This window comes from Ischnura elegans, chromosome 12 (genome assembly GCF_921293095.1).
Source record: "Ischnura elegans chromosome 12, ioIscEleg1.1, whole genome shotgun sequence".
Taxonomy (NCBI): Eukaryota; Metazoa; Arthropoda; class Insecta; order Odonata; family Coenagrionidae; genus Ischnura; species Ischnura elegans.
Genome location: NC_060257.1, coordinates 87874930 through 87896703, shown reverse-complemented (window position 1 = coordinate 87896703; position 21774 = coordinate 87874930). Strand labels below are relative to the sequence as shown.

General features: G+C 37.7%; 4 non-coding genes across 4 annotated transcripts; 1 reads left to right on the top strand and 3 right to left on the bottom strand.

The window, feature by feature from the left end:
• Nucleotides 1–367: 367 nt before the first annotated feature.
• Trnah-gug lies at nucleotides 368–439 on the bottom strand. Its single transcript has one exon. It is a non-coding gene; the product is annotated as a tRNA-His (tRNA).
• A 1428-nt stretch (nucleotides 440–1867) lies between these two features.
• Nucleotides 1868–1939, bottom strand: Trnah-gug. The gene has a single exon. It is a non-coding gene; the product is annotated as a tRNA-His (tRNA).
• Nucleotides 1940–3042: 1103 nt separating this feature from the next.
• Trnah-gug lies at nucleotides 3043–3114 on the bottom strand. Its single transcript has one exon. It is a non-coding gene; the product is annotated as a tRNA-His (tRNA).
• A 2233-nt stretch (nucleotides 3115–5347) lies between these two features.
• On the top strand, nucleotides 5348–5419 carry Trnah-gug. The gene has a single exon. It is a non-coding gene; the product is annotated as a tRNA-His (tRNA).
• The last annotated feature ends 16355 nt before the right edge of the window (nucleotides 5420–21774 follow it).

Sequence of the window (21774 nt, the reverse complement as noted above, 5' to 3'; positions counted from 1 at the left end):
TATTAATTTATTATTGTTAAACAATTTTAAAATAAAACAACTAAAATCATACTAAAGGCTACCTCTTTACAATAAGAAAAAGAAAGGCCGGCGAATCGCCGGCTATATACTTGAATGGGTTAATAAGGTATCAGGCCAATATGTATGGAAAAGAGTGCCATTGTGCCATATAAAGTGAGAGATATTATTGTTTTATCAAATCCTTAAATATCTTCAGTCACAATATGGGACAGAAAATTATAATGGTGACAAAGAAAAAGAGAAAATTGAAATACATTACATATTTGGACTGCTCTGCTTGTAGGTTGAAGAATTATTTTAAGCGTGAGAAAAAAAAACACCTCATGCCGTTTCAGAGCTGAAACTCTGCCATGACCAGGATTCGAACCTGGGTTGTTGCGGCCACAACGCAAAGTACTAACCACTATACGATCACGGCTATTGCGAGGCTTGGTTGAAAAGGCTTTTCGGTACGTCAAGTTCCTCCTGGCGTGACCGTTGAAGCTGGAAAAGCCCGTGAACTTATCGTCACTGCCTCTTACGTTTTGCATGCGTTCGAACACAACAGGTGATAACTCCAAGTAGATTATTTCGGAAAAAGAACTTCAGGCAAATTTTCCCCTAGGTATTTTAATGGCGGAAAAATATGGATTTGCAGACCATTTAAATATCTCTTATAATTAAGTCCCATTTTTTCTATATTCTCTATTGCAACATCAGAATTCACTGAGGATATCGTGAAAGAAAATATTCAGTAGTATTAAATCACTATCTTCAATGTAAATAAGATATCCTAGACTTCATAATGATCAGTAGAAATCAGAATGAGGAACTAAGAATGAGGAAGGGAATAATTTACGTTATAGATATTGCTATAGACTGAAGCACATTTGTTAATCCTAAATGAACTTTTTGAGGGAGAATGCGGCAGCTGTAATGAAGTGATTAAGCTTAGAGGGGCAAGGAAATATTAAAACAGCGGAGGAAATTGCTCGAGCCAATGGGATCTACTTATAGCAATGAGGAGAAATACTGAATAAGATATATTATTGTTCGGAGGATGGAATAAAATGAGTATGAAAATGCATAAATACCTGTGAACCTGTACGCCCAAAGATGCTCTTAATCCATATGATTGTGGATAACCTCGGTTTCAGTTATTTAAGAGGCAATTTATAAAAAATTATACTATGAACTGAGTAAACGCATGTTAACGGGGAGTAAGACCAAAATTTGAATGTAAACTCGGAATTCATGAGGAATGGTACCATTACGACGGCTACCCGTATCATCGTTATGGATGTTTTTTATTTTGCTTTATTCAAATCCATTAATATATCTGTCAGAAAAAATTACGGAATTTTGAATTAAAAAATAGTTTAAATGTGTTGCGATTATTCTTAGGGTTGTAATGTAATTTCAAGCGTGAGAACAATCATCTCATACTTCATCAGCTTAGAAATTCTGCAGTGACCAGGATGCAGACATGGGTTCGTGAAAATTGGTGAAAGCGAAGTTGAAAACAATCAAATTAAGTGATATTCAAATGCAAATACATCAATGTACAATGCATGAGGAATTTCAGGAATTGTATCTAGATTTTTACACGCCGATCCAGACATCGGAAAATCATGTTATTATAAACGCGCAAAAATGTATCCATTACTATTCTTCATTTATTACTCATAAATGGTTGAAATAAAAAAGTTGACTAGAAAAGCCTTTTCGAATAAATTTTTTCGATATTATCAGAGGTCATAAATTTGGACAAAAATCCATTCGTCATTACTTCAATATCATTTCTTTTTCGTGACGATTTCAAGTGACAACAAAAAAAACACCTCATGCCGTTTCAGGGTAGAAACACTGCCGTGACCAGGATTCGAACCTGGGTTGTTGCGGCCACAACGCAAAGTACTAACCACTATACGATCACGGCTATTCCGAGGATTGAGGGAAACGGATTTTGGATACGACTGAAGCGGAAGACTCTGGAGAAATTAATGTCGCTTCTTCGCACATACGTTATCAACAAAGCAAAACGGTTTCCTCTAGTGGTTGATCTTTTCGCCACACGACGGACAGAAAAATTTTCCGATTGGCATTGCTAACGACAAAAAAGAATTTTTTTTGGCCGTTTATGTATGTCTTAAGATAACTATCTTTTTTTGTCCCATTCTCCGTTATAAGTTAAGATGGACTCTCGAGTAACGAGATAAAAATGGGGACTTCTTCACTGCCTACAATCCATTCATACGATGCCAACCTGAATGACCAGAGAGAAGGATTAGATATGAATGGGATATTAAGATGACTATAGGATCATGACGGAGGGTGTCAAGAAAGAAATCATTCGATAGAAAAATCACTAACATATTTGGAAATAAGAAAATTATGACTGGCAGAAATCAGTGGGCACGAATTATTATAAGAATTACGGAAGTATCTATTGCGTCATAGATATTGCTGAAGGTGGTATTGTTATACGGGATGCTGAATGTAGTCTAGGTAAGTGCAGGAGGACATGGAAATATTGGAAAAACAAAGGAAGTGGCTCAAGCACTAAGGGACCATGATGATGGGACGAACACTGAATAAGAACCGTAATTGTTGGTAGGGTGGAAAAAAAGGGAGTTTGAAGATTAAATAATATATTATTAATAATATGATGATTAAATAATATATAAGCTCAAGACTCAAGTGGTCGTAATACATACGATTTTGTAAAACCTCGGCTTTAGTCATTTTACACGCAATGTATAAAAATTAATACTCTAAAAGGGGAAACACTAAGTTAATAAGGTAAAAGGCCATTATACTTTGAGAAGAGTGCCATTGTGTCGGAAAAAGTAGTTACAGACGTTATTGTATTATTCAAATTCTTAAATATCTTCTGTCACAGCATGGGAATGAAATTCTCAAATTTTGACCAAAATAACAAATTTGGAACATACAATTCTGCGTACTCTATCTTTTGATTGCAGATCAATTCCATGGAAGAGGAATAAAAAACACCTCTTGCCATTTCAGTGATTGAAACACTGCCGTGACCAGGATTCGAACCTGGGTTGTTGCGGCCACAACGCAAAGTACTAACCACTATACGATCACGGCTATTGCGAGGCTTGGAATAAAATGCTTTTGGATACGTGCAGTTTCTCCTGGCGTGACCGCTGAAGTGGGAAAATCCAAAGAAGTTGCTGTTGGTGCACCCACACATTTTAACACAACATGTGATATGCCCTGGTGGATCTTTTCGTTATAAGAATGTTGAGGCAAATCTAAATCGGTGGAATGCCTCAATCATTACATATTGGTGATGGAAAATGATTTAAAGAGGTGGAAATCCTTCAATAGAATCAACATCAGCACCGGTCATAAATTGTTTTTTATATTGTACACAGATATTTCTTAGCGGCGGAAAATATGGATTTGCAGACTATATTCATGTCTCTTAAGATAACTGTTTTTTTTTTGTTGTACTCTCCTTTGCAAGTTCAGATTGGCTACCTAGCAACATGTTAGCAACATATAGCTATCGTGAGGCTTGACTGCTTGAGCTTTATCGTGAAACCGCTTCCTCCTGTGGCAGTCACAGATGCGAAGTGAACACACCAGCCGAGATCATCAGAGTCTCAGCCATTGTCATCACCACTGTCATAAACCGAATGTTTTCTGTTAAATTTCCCAAATGCTCGTTTTAAAATACGATACAATTGAATTAAAGTAAATCCAGGTAATTTCCGATTTAATTGACGGAGAAAATTGTTTCGGTTAATTTTCCATGGGAGTGTGGGAAATGTATGTACCAATGGGAACAATAATCTGACCCTAAGGGCAACTCGCAAGTAACCGGGGCGCCGTTGAGGGCGCAGAGCGCGTTCTTATGCTACACAGAAATATTTTACTCTTCATAGAAGGTTGCTGGGACGTGAAAAAGGAGTGAATTTTGATTCTTAAGGGCTGTAAATTTTACCCCTCGAAATTGCATTATTTCAGACGAGAAAAATTAAATAAATGCAAATCTATCGATCTCATTTATTATCATGTTACTACATTCCCTGGGCCACAATTTCAATGATTAAAACCTAAAATTCGATAGCAATGAATGAATTAGGCCACATCAGGATATTCTTATTTCGAATATTGAAAAAAGGGTGCGTTAATAACACAAGATGACACAGAAGTAGATGGGAATGGATACAGTTTGGATAACACAGGCAACACTTTAAACTGCACTTAATTAGTTTCTTCCACTACTTGCTTCGGAGTATATTTCGCCTGAATAAACTTCATGTACCCAAAAGCCTTATCTTATTATCATCGTTATAGCCGTGATCGTGTTGTGGTTATTACTTTCAGTTGTGGCCGCAACATTCCAGGTTCGAAACCTGGTCACGGCAGTGTTTCTACACTAAAACGGCAAAGGTTTTTTTTCCTCACGGTTAAAAATACTTCGACGTCGAGAAAGACCACGCCGAGTAATATATTACAGCCTTTTTATTCAAAATTTCAAAACTTTTGGCCACCTTTGCTGGTGCGGGATATTAATGGATTTTAATGAAAGAGTAACATCTCTAAAGATTATACATGCTGCCCACGAAATCTACATCTAATCTATATTTCATCATTTTTTATGAGTTTTTCCCTGTTTTACATTATTAATTTCTATATATTGCCAACCTCTGCAGCCTACCAGCAATTATATATCATTTTTTTAGTAAATATCCTCATCGACATAGCTCCTTTATGCTTGAATCCTCTTCCCCTCAGTTTCCATATTCCCTTGTCCCTCTGCACTTCCAACAATCTTCATCTTCTTCCAACACCTGACGCATTCCCCTCGAATTTCTTCATCTATGATTCTAAAATATTGCATTCCATAGCATTATGAATCACGCAAAAGATCGCTTCCTCATTCTTGGAACGTATCTAGCCCAATTATTTATACAGGTCATCATTAGCCTAACAAGTCATTCATATTTATTCCTGAAATCTGGCCCTTCAGGTTGCCATTGTTTGAGAAGTATTAGGTAGTGAAAGAAACCCTTTTTTATCAGTCCACTCGGAAGCCATTCCGCAATTTGAATGAAGAATATGAGAGAAAGGAGAAGAAAATTAAAAGATATACTCACATAAATGGCCAACAAAACTATGCTTTTTCCGCTATTAACAATGCCTATCAGATAATTTGCCTGCATGTAATGTGTCGAAATTATCCAGTTGAAACTATTTTTCAACTACTTGGGAGGTAGGTATGATGATTTCCCCGGTCTTTCCCGCTTCTGTCGTCACGCCAGAAGAAACTGAACGTATCCAAAATCCACTCTCATCAAGCCTCGGAATAGCCGTGATCGTATAGTGGTTAGTACTTTGCGTTGTGGCCGCAACAACCCAGGTTCGAATCCTGGTCACGGCAGTGTTTCAGCACTGAAACGGCACGAGGTATTTTTTTCCTTGGAGTTTTTCAGCAACCTTGTGGTAGAATATTTTCCAATCTCTTTTTTCTGAAATCTTAATTAAATATAACTGATAACTTCAGGCTTTACTTTGTGAACCCTCTGTATATTGGAAATAAAGGAATAAAACTTTGTAAAGTTCACCATTATATTAATATAGGCACGACCCAGGTTTCGTAACGTAGTTACATCTTCAGGTAATTGATCTTACATGTATCTTATATTTATACATACGCACCTGTTGTTGAAAGAAATGTTTAAGGATGCAAGTCACCTGAAGATGTAACTACGTTACGAAACCCGGGTCGTGCCCATGCTAATATAATAATGAACCTTACAAAAAGTTATTCCTTTATTCTTAATTAAATGTTCTGGTGGATGAAATTAATGAGTTGTAGGAATTAATTTTTAATTAATATGAATGCTACTCCAAACTGAACTCATGTGGTCAAATCCCTTAAAACGCTTGTCTATGATTTGTATTCTTGTACATGGAAACGCCTAGTGACCGCCACACATCTATTGAGGCAACTTGCAAGGTTGTAACTTGCACAGTAGGGCGGATCGGAAAAATCGATTTTTTTCAAATCCATCTGGCCCGATGAAAAAAAGTTGTGGGACCGATCAAAAATAAGGCCTGAAAATTTTGAGACCTCTAGGTGAACCCCTGACCCTCGCTCAAATGCGATTTAGGGGGGGAAGGTCGAAATTCAAAAAATATAATATTTTATGGTCATTTGTAACGGGTGTCTCTCGTCGGGTTTGCAAATTCAGCCTATTTCGACTAGAGGCCCGTCCACCACGTAAGCACGCGGATAGCCAACAGTGGAGTGAATAATAATAAGAAAACAAATAAGATAATAAGCAACGGAAAAACTTAAAGGTACTATCCAGGGTTTCTAATGACCTTGAAGAAAACGACACGTTTCAATAGTAGCTGTTACAAGCCAAGGTAAGATATTTATTTCTCCAACTATTTTGGATATTTGGCAGCACACAGAAAGAACAACAATTTTAAAATACATTCTCGCCTCATCGGCTAATATAGCAATCCTAATCACAAAATAATGTTTTCCCCCAACTATTTTAATATTTGGCAGCTCACAGAAAGAACGACAAATTTACAATACATTCTCGCCTCATCGAGGCCTATAGAAATCCCAACCACAAAGTAAAGTTTGTCATAAGGCGCACGTGGTCCCGAAGACCTGACATAAATGCACATGAATTGGAAACAGCAAGGAACACAAATCAAAATCAACGCTAAGAATTTAGATCCCAATAACGGGCACGTAACAGAAAATCACGAAAAGCAAAATTGAACATTAGAAATCATCAAAGCCCTTTAGCCACATACCTCAATCCCTCACTCACACACACACAGACACACTGGTTTGAATTTTTAAGCACACTTAATGGAGAGATGTGGACTCCTGAAAGTTCGTAGGCCAAAGAGAGCTTTTTCGTGGCGAGCTCTTCTCTCTAGCATTTCCCTCACGGAGGGCAGCAGCAGCGTCGCACACTAGCAGACGCTTCATTCCGGTGGCACATACACCTGCGCGCGCCTCCTCGCCGGCGGGAATCCAAACTGGGCGCTCTGGTTAGTCTGCGCCATGCGTTAGCCTGACCTTTTCTCTTGCGGTGGTCAGCCGTCAGAAGAAGAAGGCGGGTATCGCCCAGACCACGGCCAGGGATGACCAGTCCCTCTGCCGCGGACCCGTGGATCGCCGATGTCCTGAGTGCTCACAAACCTCAAATACATGCACACAACTTTATGAAAAAAACAAAACACACTTGATTATTGACGTACGTGGCTATCGGATTTGAGTTTATTCCTCCCAATTACAGAGGCAATGAACTTAGATAAAAAAATTACGAAATCTAAAGAAAATAATTTGTGGCTGAGATAACAAAAGAAAATAATTTTTTTTTTTGGAGCAAAATAGATACAATATATTCACACATTCCAAAATAATAACAGAGTGCATTAGTATTTACAAAAAAAACTTAACATTCCTCTAATTGCTTTACAATCAACATAAGGCAATAGAAACAAAATAAATATAGCTTTTTAATCCTAACACCTCCCACCTGCTCCTTTGCCTCCGAACTTTCGGGATTCATTCTCCAACTTTTGAGGGTTACACATTCTCTATAGATTTTGCCGAGTTACTGCCCTTTTAGGACAAACATTTCGTGCATTTTGACGTATCTGCCGCCAATTAGCCACAAAATGCCTATTTTGAGTCCGCGTCCGCGAAGAAATATTCCAACGCCCACGCAGCGTCGCGGAAACAAGAGCGGCTGGCCGATCCCTTCCCCTCCCCGCTCGCTTCTCCCCCTCCCACGCCTCGAGTGCAGCAAAATTCATCCCGCGTGTGCTTCTAGCAGGGCGTTCATCTTGGGTAATGTAAATCGGAAGATGGTAGAAAGTAAAAAAGGATGCGTCGTGAGACGACTTGTCCCTTATTTGGTGCCTCGTCGGCGTTTAACAAATCGATATTACCAACACTTAGAGAAGTGATGAAATATTTTTAGATCCGAGAACGCAGGAAAGGAGCCTACGGTCTATGAAGAGGCCTCTCGAGTGGCTGTGAAGGTGTGCGAACTTCGGATATATTCTTCTATTCCGGTATTTTCCGACAGCTGTGACTAAATGGATTTTGGGTGCAGGCCACTCGCGTCCTCCCCCCGCTCGCCTCTACCGCGCCCCAAATGCACCAAAATTCACACCAAGTGCTTCGTTAGTCTAACTAATATTTGATGTTTCGGCTTCGTCTTTGAGGGAACAATGACGATAGAATTACTTAGTTATCTGCTTTCCAGTCTATATTTCTTACGTCAGTGTCATTCCTCGACTTTCGCTGTTGTCAACAAAGTTTTGGTGAATTCTTTCACGAATATCTCGTCCGCAAGTATAATAAAAAGAATATATAACTTCAAATTTGAACATTCATCAATAGACTTTTAAATTTCCACAGCGCTAACGTCAGATGTTACCGGAGGCACCGTGATCTATCTCCAATATATCATCAGTGGGTAGTCCTTTACGTCTATATTAAAATCCAGCAATTAACAAAATCTCGGATTGGTCGTCAAACGCATCCTTGCAACAACGCAAATTGGGTCCCTAAATTGCCCTCCCAATTTTAATGTCGCAAATCTAAGTCAACTTAGTGCAAATAGCAAGACCACTGTAAGGAATGAAATATGATTTGATGCTTTCCCGGCGAATGATGTGGGTAAACTCTTCTCGGGATTCAACATAATTTATCCCCGAGATCGAGTCCCGAGTCGGAGCTTGAAACGTTGCCCATTATGGAAGAATTAACCCGGTGAAAATCCCGAGAAGAGTTTACCCACACTACGAGGGATGTTGGAATTATGCTTGCAGCAGAGGGATGATGCCTCCTTTATCGGCGGTACTCACTTGGTTCCATCACATTCAAATCATTTTTAATTTTGTTCATCTAGTTTTTACTCGGAAAGGAATCGAGAACCGCAGATTTTATAACTTTTGAATTAGCAATCCTCCTACGGGGGAGGCAGACCCCCAAATGTGGGTCCCTGTTTCTTCAACTAACACCACACATTTCCCTCTACACTTGCATTGATAATTCTTCTTGCCTTTTTTCATCAGACAAAAGTATAGTCTTTCACCCCATTAAAATGTAGCCCTTTGATGACACCCTTTGATACCCCTCTTTTCGTATTCACAATAATTAGCATCTTTTTCTGTATACGTCAGTAATTCTTGCAAACTACCTTGGATGTATCTTACGAAGTTACTATTTTTGCGTCAGCTAAAGTTGCGAGGACGATCACTGCTGTTGCTTGGTTCTAGCATATACCTCTATCACAGTTGCTCGATGCATTTTCCTCGCAGAAGTTCCAGTTTACGTTTAGTCCTTAATGCTTATAGCATGAGGAACGTAGAGAAACAAATCGGCAGATACCTCGTAAGTTTAATTTTCTTCGGATGAATTGATGAAGATAATTTTTGATACTATTTACCCATCTTATCTCTCAAAATACTTCTTCATTAGGGAGGAACCTTTTGCTCCTTCTTGCACTTAAACGCAAAAATATCGCATAATTTCAAATGTTCCTTTAAAAGCGTTTGAGTTTTGTACTTCAATAAAACTCAAATTTTGGCATATTTGCATTTTCCGTACGTCCGTTCCGTTTTAGTCTTCCTGTGGTACCGCTAAATCCATTTAGTCACACACATAATGGAAGAAAAGCACAGTTCGCACACCTTTATAGCCACTCAAGAGGCCTCTACATAGACCGTATGCTCCTTTCCTGCGTTCTCGGATCTAAAAATATTTCATCACTTCTCTAAATGTTGTAACATCGATTTGTTTAACGCCGACGAGGCGCCAAATAAGGAACAAGTCGTCTCACGACGCATCCTTTTTTACTTTCTACCATCTTCCGATTTACATTATCCAAGATGAACGCCCTGCTAGAAGCACACGCGGGATGAATTTTGCTGCACTCGAGGCGTGGGAGGGGGAGAAGCGAGCGGGGAGGGGAAGGGATCGGCCAGCCGCTCTTGTTTCCGCGATGCTGCGTGGGCGTTGGAATATTTCTTCGCGGACGCGGACTCAAAATAGGCATTTTGTGGCTAAATGGTGGCAGATACGTCAAAATGCACGAAATGTTTGCCCTAAAAGAACAGTAACTCGGCAAAATCTATAGAGAATGACCATAAAATATTATATTTTTTGAATTTCGACCTTCCCCCCCTAAATCGCATTTGAGCGAGGGTCAGGGGTTCACCTAGAGGTCTCAAAATTTTCAGGCCTTATTTTTGATCGGTCCCACAACTTTTTTTCATCGGGCCAGATGGATTTGAAAAAAATCGATTTTTCCGATCAGCCCTATTGCACAGGTTCATTGGTTTTTTAGAATTTATTGAAAAATATAAGTGGCAAAGCAGAGGTTCAAAAAGGGATTTGTTGTTGATTTGCAGGGTAGCTTGAACATGAATTTGGCTTTGCGCCGCTAGACACTCGGAGGCTGCATGTTAGCCTCAGATTGCTGGAGCAATAATTGAGATATTTTTTGGCATGACACGGAAAATATCAACCAGGAAATTCAGAATAGCTCTCGGTCCGATAGAAGCGATACAAGAATAAATACTTTGATATATTTAGGGAAACGGAAAGTTATAAGACTTATTTTTGCCCGAACAATAAAAAACTTTAATGAATACTACGCGAGAGCATGGTAATTTAGTAAGTAGACCATTCGACCATTCTGATAGAAGGGTTCCGGCTTCAAACCACGGGTGAAGATTTCGAAAACCACACGCCTAAATTCCTTAAAGTATATATAGGGTGGCCCAGGAATGAGATCTACCTCCTACCCTGACTCTGTAAAATTAACACACCTGCGTCTCAGTTCGGGGTGAACTCAACCTTCACCTATTCAAACTAACGTTCTGGTCGAATAGCTGAGTGAGTGTTTATTTCTGTGTCGAACTAAGCTCATGTAATCAAATCACTCAAAATTCATCTGGTAACTTACGGCTTGACTTTGTTAAACCTCTCCATATATCCCGGGTTTCTTAACGTAGTTAAATCTTCATGAAGATGTAACTACATTAAGAAACCCGGGTCGTGCCCATATTAATGTATTAGTGAACCTGACAAAGTTTTACTCCTTTATTTCCACTCAAAATGCATTTCTACATATCGATGGCTAAGTTCTAACAACACGTATCTCAAAATCGGCCGGTGTGAGACAGGTATCTTAAAGAAAGTGTAATAACATTTCAAAAAAATAAAAGCAAAAAAACAACTCTTTGTATGCAAAATAATTCTTCTTTTTCGGTTTTATGAACTCTTGGTTTTTAATTTCAGTGTGCAAGTAAAAGAAATTAATCGTTATTTTGCTCTCCTGAAAAGTTTCTATTTTTGAGATAAGTGTTGTTAGAACTTAGCCATCGATATATTCTTTTACATTTTTTTGTTCATGGATTGTGTACATGGATACGCCTAGTGACCTAGCATCTCCAGCATGTCACCCACTGAGGCGGTTTACAGGGTACTGAGTACCTACATGTAGATGCTTTCCACTGAGGTAGCGAACTCCTGTAAACTTATGACATAACATCATTACGAGAGTCTTTTAACGAACTTGATGCATTGGGTTCTTGAAATTAAGTTATCTTCATTGGAAACACGAAGAAATGCCATGTGCCGCAGATTTTTTTTTCTCGCTTCGAAAAAAAATAGATACCTCCTTGAGACGTCTTCATACCAGGAAACTAATGACCGCAATGACCAAGATTTCATTTCTCCACTATTCCGAGTACTCCTTCCTTCCTTCCTTCCTTCCTCAGTGAGTGGCTCTCATGCGACTCGTGTCCTCCTCGGCATTTTTTTCCTTCATCGACCCGTACAATTTAATTGCCGCTTCACCTCATCAGCCGGAAAGAGGAATGAGAAAAAAAGGCAGTTGGAATTTCGCACTGCGGGTCCAATTATAAGGAGTGGAATGGGAAACTAGGGCGCCTCATTTAAAGAAAACGTTTTTAATGCACCTCAATTGGGCGATCCGCTAGCTCAAATCTACGAGGATTTTAAGCCCACATCATTTGCACCTCAACTTGGTCGATTCTTAAAATAACTTATTCAAATATCGACATTTTCTGCAGAGATGATTGGTTCTCGGCTTGGCATCTTGTAATTTCCTCATGATGGTTTAAATAATACTGTGAGCCCTTAAAAGGCATAGTGCAGACCTTGGATTTTGATAACGCTGAAATTTTAGAATTTGAAAATAATTTTAAAAAATATTGAAAGAAATGATTCATATCTCAAAACCCTAAATAACTGCAATAAAAGATCAAACATCGGACATTTCAGTAAAATTTATTTTTATTTAATAAATCCAAATTGATGGTAACCATGATGTTTTACACTAGCCTAGTTACAATCGGTAAACAAAGTGTAAAAAATTGAAGTCAAAAGTTTTGACTTTTCTCTTTAATTTATGTACAATGGGGTTATTTTTATATTATTAGTGTAATAAAACATTGCAAAAATTGTTCATGATTTCATGTTTTAAAAAGTTGTAACTACTCTGATTCATGGCCCTGAATAAGATATTTTTCGAAAAGTCGGTATTTCGTTCCCCGACCTATACCTCAAGACGTTACTAATTATTATAAAACTTTGTGATTTCACATAAAATAAAATACTTTCACGTGAAGTAGCGAAGTTTTTTCCGACTTCCTAATCGATTTTAATGTCACGATAAACTCTCAAGAGAACGAAGAAAAATAATTTTGGAGCTTAAAATTAGATAATTTAAAAATACGACGATGAATACTCATCCATTATAATGTGATAACTTTGAACTCCATGGTGTTTTCTCAAACTTATAAACATGCATGCTCTGCATTATCCACTAAAATATGCCGTGAACATGTATTACAACAATCCTATACATCACTCGGCATTCCTGTACAAATAACTCACATAGGAATTATTATTTTTAATTTTTCAAGTAATCCATATACACTGATATCTGAAGTTAAGTCCATAAAAGTCTGAAGTAATTGGCAAGTAATGCTCTCTTTTATTTACGCTTTAAAATGCATTGGCGCATCCAAAAAATATATTTATGAAATCAATAATCGTATTTGAAAAACACCGTAACTATAGTAAATAAAGGACATTCATCGTCGATGTAACTGGCATCTAAGCTAATATTAAAAAATTTAAAACAAAATGTGTGCATTATGCCAGGTGGTTATGTTAAACAGATACAATATCTATTTAGAAAAATATTACTTTTATTCAATGCAAGCCTGTGCAAAAACAAACGTAATTTTTTATGTATTGAATACAAATACCACTGATGAATACTTTACTTCCTCCAATTTAAAGTTCTCGTTATGATTAATTTCAAAATTATTCAGCTTATTAAATTCTAGTTTTGAGCAACATGTTAAAGCTCTGGAAATAAACGAAAACCCTCCATTAAATCCATATAGACTAAGTTTCGGGAATATAAGAAATGTAATGGAAAATGGACATGATGAATAGAATAGACATGAGTTTAACGCTACCGGACTATCCTTTTTCTTTTAGATGAAGAAAAGTTTCATTGTATTTTTTAGCTATAATATCACACTAGACTGTAATAAAAAACGTATACGCAGACATTGCGAATAAATGAGATTAATATATGTTTAATGCTATAGGGTGCGCATATGAGAGGCACATATTTGAAACAAATGGAGTTTTTCTGTGACGCTTTTTATGCCGAGTTTTTCAATGGCTACAGCCCTGAACATTTCATGATTATACCTTCAGTTTTAAACGAATAATATTTAACGAACAAAGGCCATTCGATAAGGAGGTAATGCATCCTCTTAGTAACTAACGTTCGTTTTTTCTCTTCAACGGCATCTCTTCTAAATTAATTTTAACCCGACTGCAAAACCAAAAATTATTAACCGTTGTGAAAGGAGAAATAAGTAAATTATGTAAAGAAACTGAAACAATAAAAAACAGGAAATTCATAAATGATGAAACTTAACTGAATAATGATGATGAAAAATCCCATGTCTAATCGATTGTTCTTCCTGGAGAACTCAACCATAGGAGACAGACACGTCTATTAAATCAGACCCTGGAGGCATAAGCGATGGAAAATAGTCCTTCCGGGAGGGAAACGAATAAATTACAATTAGATGCGTATTTTCCGGCAAAAGTTAAATTTATGGGGCACCATGGGAGATTTTGCTAAAAAACAGGTTTAAAAAAAATTGCTTCGATGCGTGAACATGGGAGATAGCTAACGTTGTACAACTACATCGGAGTTCGTAGCAGTTGTTAATCCTAACGAAAAAAAAACCTCCCTTGGTTGTGGAACAATCAATTTGCATTAATTTGAATCTTCCCCAAGGTATTTTTATATTCATATTTGAATAAAATTTTCATTCTGTTAGAAGTCCGGAAATTTACGACAGGGACAAGAACGGAGGCATCGTTAAAAAATTATACCTCCCTCGAGGCCATTATTCCATCGCCGGGAAAGAGATGTAATTGACATTAATTTGTAATCACCCGTTCCTTTTTCCCGGAAAGACTATGTTATCAAATGGTGTAAATCAAATTTAGGAGAAATCACCGCATATCTATTGCCCCCTCTATCTAGGCTTATACGAGTCAAAACTGTGTCAAAGATCAAATTTTGCTCGTGATGCTCCTATTAACTGTAACCTTGGCCAAATAAAAACTATCCACCGATCGTGAGTTAGGTGGTCCTTGAAGAAAAACAATTCGGAATGTAAAATGGTTTATTTTCGTGTCCTTTAATCCATAGGATAAATTTATTAAGATAAAAAAGATTTTTTTAATTAGATCGAAAAAATTAACTATTCCTCAAGCAGCCAAGTGTAAACGAAATTTTATTAATGAGTCAACTCCCAACCATTAATGTTTTCTTGTCGGTTAAAAGTAAAGACTAGCTGAATTTATAGACAGTATTTATTCATTGTAGGACTTAATTACCTTTAGGTAAAAGTTTCTTTTCATATACCTACAGATATCATTAAAGTATTCTATCAAACTATTCTATTAAGTTAAGATTTGTATGGAGTATTCAAGAAGAATTCTGAATGCTTAATTTGCTAATGCAAATGCCTAAAATAGATCATTGAATAATTATTTGCATTGAGACTGGTTTTAACAAATTTGCTAATGGGAGCTATGCATAGGTTGGCAACAGTACGACTAATTCCCATTCACCGTCAACGGTGAATGGGAATTATTAACAAATTATATTACTATAATATAAATTTCAATAAGGATTTGCATTTGTAACATCTGTATTTACATCAGCTACACGGATAATCACAGCGCACCAAATTATGAACTGCCAATCAATTCAATACAACCATTTGGCAAGTGAAAAGACAGTTGACTTTCAAAGCCCTGGTTGTACTATGCTGCTCAGAAACTGCCTCATTTTCCACGAGGAGCAAATCTGTAGCAAATAAACCATTTTAAATAGTTTGCTTGACAATTGCCACCATCTTTTGTTCCATTAAAAACGTCTTCAATTCTCTGAAGTATTTTAACCATTGTTTAGTAGCTCCTCTTATTTTTCCATCCAACCAGTTTTCAGGAAAAAAAAGTTAAGCTCCCATCAAAATTATACTGATCGGCCCAATTAAGTACTTCCGTCCGGGAGCAAGAGGCTTGTGGCGAACTTAAAACATTTTTTTCATTTTCTGAAATAAGTCACGCGACTTCCTTTTTTTCCACTTAGTGAGCAAGGAAGAGAATACTTGGTCTTTAATTGGCGGATGGGAATCGTATTTTTACCCCATTTTGATCCAACAATTGGTGGTTAAACTTCCGTGCGCGGCCATGTTTTGCTATTGTTCCCGCAATACAAATAAATAAGGATATAATGGATGAATGAATATGAATTGTTATATCCAGAAAATTCAAAACAAAAAATTAGAGGCGTCAACGATTAAGTGACAATTTTTACTCGTGTTAATAACACCGAAATCGGAGTTTGTTCGCTCTCTATATGTACTTGGTCCAAGTGATTTATCTTTAATGTAGCGTAAGTTTTCAGGTAGACAGTTGACAGTATAACATTGAGTTCTACCATTGAATTGTTTTAAAAGAGACATAGTATCTAGACGCACAGGTACATTATTTATTATCAAGTTCTCATGCTTCAACGACTTACTGGTTTATCTTCATTCCTAACCAACAAAAATATATTTAATTTTCAGCTCTGATTTCACACTAGTGAAATTCTATAGCCATGGCGATATCTCATTGGAAAAAATAGATCGCATTCGGATAAATCAATGTAAATTCTTGATTAATTGGTGAATATTTTCATCGATATTTGAATTTCATAAATCGGTGACCTCGCTTCGTCCCGCTCTTGGGGACTACATACAGGTTGGAGGAAAATTGTGTCACGAAATTTAAACACTGGATAACTGAAGCCAAAGAGAGATCAGGACTCCTAGGTGGGTGCTCTGAAGAATGCAACACACTGGGGCTGGGAACCAAGTCCGAGACTAATACGCCCGCGCTCCCAGGGAGGGGAGTGGAAAGGAAGGAAAAAGGAAAGAGGCGCCGCCGCGATAGGAGCCAGTCGACGCCTCTGGGATTGGGATAGGGAAGTAAGGGATGGGACGGTAATACACCTTAACGCTATAGAAGCGGAAAGGCTACTAGCTACACCTGGTATCAGCCATTAATGTGCCAAAGATTTTAGTGGATTTCCCTGTTAAAGAGAAAAACCCAGCGATCAAATCGTTGGAGGATAACTGAAGCCAGGGGATACCAAAATTACATGTGATGTTTAGGTCGAAAACGCTTCATTTTTTTAACTACAGAAACTTTGAGCCAATCGATCCGATAGGCCGCGAGTTTGCCCTGTTGCCGAATTCATGACTTCGAATTCTTTGCCTGCAATTGCCTTTGTCCACAGTCCACAGTTCAACAACTGTGGACAAATCTGGCAACAGAGCGCTTGGCTCAAATTTGCAGCAGTTTAAAAATGGTGCGTTTTCGACGCAAATATCATCAGTAATTTCGGTTCCTACTGGAATCAACTATCTAGGGTTAACATTTCGTGGCATAATTTTTCTCCACCCAGTATATATTCCATCCCTTAGGAGATTGATTTCTGTTGCCACTTCGGTCGCTATTTAATCTGTTTTCAATAATGCCCACAGCGTGTCGGTGAGTGCAGTGCGATACACTTATTTCCAATGTTTTGAAGAATAGTATTTGCAAGTAAAAGAAATGGCATCGAAAAGTTATTAAGAAAGTAGATAACATCATTAGGAAAATATATAAGGAATGAAAACCGAAGATTCGAACGTGATGGAGTGGAATTATTCCATCTTAAATTAAATACTTCCAAATTTCCACGATTATAAAATTTATTATATCCATGGTTCCAATTTATAAAATCGTTTCAGGCTTAATTTTGTGGAATTTTGCTATATCCATGATAAAAACACGAATCGTAATTTAAACACTATTTAATACAACAAGGGTTTCAACACTTTGTGTCATTTTCAAGATCCTATCAAATGTTACTACCTTGAATGTGATGTAGTAACATTGAAACATAGGGTCGTAATAAATTTTATAAACGGGGAAAATCGCAAGTATTTATTTCAATAAATAAATATTGGTCAATACCCCTGATTATAGATTATTTTTCCGTGATATTCGGATCACTTTATCCGTCAGCGCCGCGAGTGGCGACTTTTGTAAACCCATTTAAATGCGCGGTGCCTGACAACACATCTAGAAGCCATCTTGAGGATCCTCTGTCATTGTGATGTCCCCACTACTCGATAGCAACGAAAATAAAGATAGGGGTACGGGAGGCAGAAGACGAGAAGAGGGAACTTTTCTCGCCAGCAGATATTCGGTCGGGCGTGAATGAATGAGCTTGTGGACGGCGCGATAGGAAATAAGAAAAGGACGAGTTAAAAAAAGGGGTTCTAATAACAAGAGAGAGGCTCACGCGGGCGTGGAAGAGTGTCAGGGCCAGCTGCCGACTTCGTCGCTTCCTTCAGGCCAAATACCACCCCTCCATCATCTTTATAAATGCCCCGAAGAAAAAGAAGGAAAACCTCCTGGGATCCCTTAAATCACCGCGGGGAAGACAGCTCCGAGGCTCAGCATCACTCCACACACAAAACCCCTTCATTCCATTCCAACTTGGATGGATCTGAAACCGAACGAAAGACCGCGGCAAAAAAAGAAAAAAACGGTACAATTCATGGAGAAGAAACGCATTTCTTCCCATCTTATTCAACTTGATGTACTAAGCCTTTACCAGTGGTGAATTTTCGTGCCTGAATAGCAATTTTTAATCTCTCGTTCCATTTTTTTTTTAATTTTTACATACCGTAATTTCTCCTCCGGACATTCATCGCGTTGGCGTTGCTCGTGAAAACCGCGTCGCCCAAGTTTATTTCGTATTTTTATATTGTTATTTTTTTATTCCCAAAGTCACTTCACTTCGACCTGAAAACGCTTGTTGGAACGTAGGTGAAACTTTTGTCACCAGAAACACGAACGCGATGCATACCCGGGAGAATGTAGCTTAGTTAATCAATAAACACACTGGTGAAGCATTGGCAGCAATTCATTTTCATCACGGTAAATTATTTTTGATTGAATTGGTATTGGACTGATATTTTTATCCATTTACCTCTATTTTCAGTCGTAGCGTTTTACCACTGTAAATTGGAAAGCATCTTGCGTGTGGACAATTTTTTAGGTAAATCCATATGAATATAATAAATTTGGAAGGGCAGTTGTAGATAAGGATCCTAATACCCTCATACTTACAATGCATACTTATTCAAAAGAGAAAAGAAACGGCAACGCGGTTAAGAAGTACAACTCCCAACTCCGCTAAATATGTACTACAATTATGCTCGCCTAGTAATGAACTCATTCCCACGGGAAGTATTGCGGCGTTAGAAAGCATGGGCAAATTATTGTGTTAACATATTTTGCAACGATGCCACACGACGTAAATACATATTTCCGACTCCTTGCGATCATTATTTTCATAATATTTTATTCAAACGGTACCTCTAAACCTCGAAAATGATGAACGAAATTTGATAAATATATATTTATTTCATTGCTCTGTGGAGCGATTAGTTCCACATGAAAAACCTACCTAACTCTAACCTTGATCCGAAAATGGACGGACGAATGAGGAAAAAGAGAAAATACATCGATGGAATCAAAATACATTTCCATCAATCTCATCTAAAGAAGAAACCGTTATTATTTTAGAGAACGTTTTGGGAGGCTTGTTCAAATCATTAGGATCCTAATGCCCTCTCTTTTTACGTAAGCGACATTTATTTATTTCGTTAAGTTACTATGGAACAACGTGATAAATACGTAGGCACTTCCCACTATTCTTTAATATATTTCCAATTTTTTTTCATAACATTGCATTCACTCTGGACTTTTCTCGACTCAAAAGTAACAGTGGATTAATTAATAATGGCATTTTGCGAAAAATACATTGCCCCAACTCTTTTAAGTACCTAAAGAAGAATTTATCTAGATAGTGAACAGAAAATCAATGTAAATAATTACCTATCTAGATAGTATAAGTGTTTAATTGATCGCAAGAGGTAATTAAACGTTGTAACCTAACATTCAGAGCAGCGACTGGGTATTGATCGACGAGGCTAGTATTAAAGTTTGGGAGAAACATATGGACGCACTCTGCATACATTTTCTCAGCACTAGTTGGCTCATAGAAAGCAATCCTTTCCTAGAATACGTGTAATTTAGAAAACCTTTCTTCATTATTTAAAGTAGTAGATATTGCGGGAAATAGTCATAGTTAGCAACACGAATACAAATATTCGGCTCTTCTATGCGGACTGAAACCTCAAATTCCCTTGATGTTGCTATTTTTCGACAATTTTTTATCAACGTTTACAATCATTTCATATTTTTTCAAAGTTATGGACTTATTTATGTTGAAAACTTCTTTGAAATGGTTTCACATGGTAAAGCCCCGAAGAAAATCTTTACGATGGTTAAAATCATCCAAAAAAACCTTTAGAGACACATGCTTAAATTTAAAAAAATATTTTTTTGAAATAGCCATCAAGTATTTGAAAACGATGAGAAAATAAAGGTATTCAGAGAAGAGAAAAGAAGTCTCAAGGGGTTTGCTTGAAGAATGGTGATTTGGCTGAGGACGAAACAGTCGGAGAATTCGGGAAATAAGAGTGGAGGAACATCCACACCCTCTCCTCATTTATCCCGACTCAAATTGATGGCCCTTTATTTTTGTCGTTACATTATTTCAACACTGGTTGTGGTGCCCATGATGATAATAAATTTTTGAGCTTTCTCCCAGGTAAACTAACCTTTATCCATTCAATACCAAATAATGATTACAGAAATATCTACTCAGGTAAATGGGGTAAACATTTTTCGCTTAATAGAATCTTAAGGTAAGAAAATTTCGCGTAATCTCTAATTAGATGAAACCTTAGTCTATGAAATCTTCAGAACTCGTGGCAAGTACAATAGAAAAGTACAAAAACCGAATCAGAGTTATGTATTTAAATCCTGAGATTTTTTTCTCCGAGTTTATCGATTTATTAAAGTTAGGGGAGAGTTGCCTATTTTGTACGGGCTACTAATTTGTACCACCTGGGGTAAAACGGAAGGAAATGGAATATTGAGACTTCAGTCGTGTGCAGCTTCAAATACGTCGTAGTAGACGCCAAAATATCAGTCACCACCTTGGTTCGTTCGAGAACGGTCTGTTTGTGAGGGAGTAAAATATTTTTCAGTTTTAGAGCAATTTTTTCTCCACGTTGCTAAGGAAATATCAATAATAAAGTAAGTGGAAACAAACTGCATTTCTATCTGAGCATGCACATATATACATACATACATGGTGAGGACCGGTACAATTTACGACACCGTAGTGCAACTTAATGATGAATTGTATGTTTTATATCGAAACATTTTTAGTTGATGCATTAACGTTAATTTTATCCATTCTTAATGTGCTATTTATCGTAAATAACTTGAATTACCGTATTATTTTCCAAAAGAAAATAATGAAATTGGAGCGTAGATGAACTTCATTTATCCGCAGCAGTATATATAAATGGGGATATCTCCAATTCCCTGGGTAAAAGCAAGGGTAGCTTCTACTAGAGCTCCAAGACTGACAGTGGAGTACGAGTCGTTGCCCGAAACGTCGGCAGCCATGGACGGAATTATCCGGTGGAGCAACCTTCACCACTATCGGTCGCGCCTGAGTTGTGTGTCCTTTAAATGGCTAGAAGTTTGCTTTCCTCCCATATTTTTACTTGTACTCCTCATCATTCAAGTTAACACTGTATTTTGTACACTTTAGTTCGGATACATGAATATCAAGAGAGGGAAAATAGTGAATAATCTTCAATTTGGTTTGGAGACGTAATAAAAGACTCACACACCCTTTTTTTTTTCTATTCTTCTCCCCTCAAACCAAATTAATGCGGCCTAATTTTTTTTGTTGCTCCATTTTTTGACCCTTCTCTCTTTTTCCCTCTCGTAAGCCACGCCCACTGCCACGGCAGCAGCGCCGCGGGCGGAGGGGTGAAAAAATATAACAAGGGCGCGCACACCTACCGCGTCCTCTTAATCTCAGTGTAGCACGCGACAGCCCTCTTCTCTCCGTCCTTCCCGCTCCCCCCCCCCCCCCCCACCCTTCCTTCAAAATCAACTCCACATCTGTCTCCCTCTCC